Source organism: Belonocnema kinseyi, chromosome 8, assembly GCF_010883055.1.
Source record: "Belonocnema kinseyi isolate 2016_QV_RU_SX_M_011 chromosome 8, B_treatae_v1, whole genome shotgun sequence".
In the NCBI taxonomy this organism is placed as follows: Eukaryota; Metazoa; Arthropoda; class Insecta; order Hymenoptera; family Cynipidae; genus Belonocnema; species Belonocnema kinseyi.
This window is the reverse complement of record NC_046664.1, coordinates 41,921,623-41,924,320: the sequence shown is the minus strand read 5'-3', so window position 1 is coordinate 41,924,320 and position 2,698 is coordinate 41,921,623.

The following is a 2,698-nucleotide window of genomic DNA, read 5'->3' as shown; positions in this document are numbered from 1 at the left end:
AATAAATATCTGAGTTTCGAAGAACATGTTTTTTTGACTCATATTTATTTTCTCGATTTACGATTGGACCGTAAGACATAAAGAATTTGAAATCAATAAATTTAACTATTTGGTTAAAAATTAAATTATTTGTATGAAAATTTTAATTTTTCGTATTCGTTTGGAGGTCATTAATCTTCTTGCTCTTAAACATTAACTTTTATGTTGAATATTGATATTTTCGAGTTGAAAATTCAAGTATTTTGTAAAAAATTATTTTTTTTTAATTAAAAAACTCAACTGTTTTGTTGAAAAATGTTCTTTTTAATTTAAAAATTCTAGTTTCTGTTTAAGAAGTAAGCTGCTTTAACTGCTTATCTATTTTCTTCAAAATTCGCCTCTTTTGTTCGACAATTAATTTTTAAGACTGAAAATTTAACTAATCCATGTTTTTTTTTATATAATTGATAGTTTTTATTGGAAAAGTCAATTATTAGGTTAAAAAATAAATTATTTCTTGAATATTTATTTATTTCTGTTGAAAATAAATTTTTTAAATTAACTATGTAACTATTTGGTCAAAAAATAACCCAAAAAGATAATTTCACTGTCTACTTTAGAATACAGATGAATACAGATGGTATCGTTGAAAGCTTGTTTTATTTTTTGATTGAAAATAAATTTTTTCATCTACAAAATTAAATTTTCCATTTTAGGTTCAAAATTAAGAAAAAAGTTTAAGATAAGTTTTAAAGAAAATACCTTGAATAAAATATATATTATCCACAATAATATAATAATAGTATATTGTGGTGAGAAAAATCCATTTGCAGAAAACATTGTTAAATAAATATTTTTCACGTTTTTTAAATCTTTTCAATTGAAAAAAATGTTTTTTTCTTTCGTAAGAGATGACAGATAATATTATAATAATGTTAAATTCTTAAATGTACCAAAAATGTTCTGAAATATTTTTTAGGTTTAAATAGTCTGAAATGTGAAATATTCTATTGTAACGTGTACCGTAAAAAATGAAAAATAATTTTTGATCAAAAATAGACGATAACAATCATTTTTATTTTTTAAATCACCCGTAAATACTCTCAGACTTTGTTCATTCGAAATTATTCTAAAACATTTATTAATTCTTTAAAATACCTTTTAAGTCAAACACGCTTCATTCCAAACTACATACTCAAAACTTTAAAGCGTTTTTAATTCTTAAAATCTTAAGTGATGCTAAATATATTTCAGATTTCCAAATAATCCCACAAATATTTAATTATATAGAATTCAAAAATGCAGGTCTTTTTGAATACAATTTAGGTACTTACTATATGAGAAACCTGAATTAGCAAATTATTAGGAGTTATTGAGGCCATGTGATGAGTGGGTCACGTGATCAGATTCCTACCTTACCGCCACTTTTTTTATTTCCCAACTTAAATTCACACGAAACGCCATAACGAGTTAAAAATTTGAGATACTGAACAAGAAGCACTAAGAATGATTTGTCTGGTCCTAAATTTGTATAATTATAAAAAAAGTTTTTTGTTGTAAATAATTTATTTTTATTTTCTTATAATTATTAAAGTTTAGGACCAGACCCACCTTTCTTAGTGCTTCTTATGTATTATCCCAAATTTTTAACTCGATGTGGCGCTTTGTGTGAAAATAAGTTGGGAAATAAGAAAGGTGGCGGTAAGGTAAGAATCAGGTCACGTCACCCACTCGTCACATGGCCTTAAAGTGGAAAGAAAGAAAATTAAAACGTATAAAAAGCTGTGTGATCTAGTTGAAAAATATTAATCGAAAATATAATTCTTTACCATTTTTTTAAATTACTATTAGTACATATTTTCAATTATTTAGTGTTACTTATGCAATTAACTAAATTTTCCGATAATCTAAACGTGACGTAATTTTATAAAATCGCTTAAGTTTATATTTTTTTAAAATAATTTAGAAGATCGAAACCTTTTACTCCAGTTTTCGATATTTTTTCTTTCTGTTAAATCTATCAACAAATCTAGCAAAGCAAATCATTAAATCCAAGCGTATATTTAGCAAATAGAACAAAGTGCGATAAATTAAAAAAATATTGAATGATGTTGGGAGTAGAAATAATTTTAAAAATGATAAAAAACATTTCTTTTTTATGGATTTTTTTTTAAAAATCCGAAAATCTTTCAAACTGTTTCAAATGTTTGGAAACACCTTAAAACTTTTTAAAATTTGTTTAAATCGTTCAAATCGTTTGAAATCTCTCAATTCTTGTGAATGAATTTTTTTAAATTTCATTAAAATTTTATAAGATTTCTCGAAACCCCATGAATCTGCATCAAATATTAAAAATTCCTTCGAAACTTTTCAATAATCTTAACATCTTTAAAGTCCTTCGAAGTTTTTTGAAATTCCTTAAAATCTTTTCAAATATCCTAAAATCTTTCAAATCTTTTAAAAGTTTTAAAATAATTGGAATCTCTACAAACATTTTAAATCTTTTGAATATCTTTGAAATCCTTCAATTCTTGTGAATACATTTTTTGAAATTTGATTAAAGTATTATAAGATCCCGTCAAGGGACATACAATTTCATGATATTCCTTTCAATTCCTTCATACCAGGTGTATACATATGAAACCGGTATTGCCATCTAGCGGCTAGTAGGCACACTTGTAGGCACTGTCGGAACTTACCATTTGTGCTAATTGGCGTA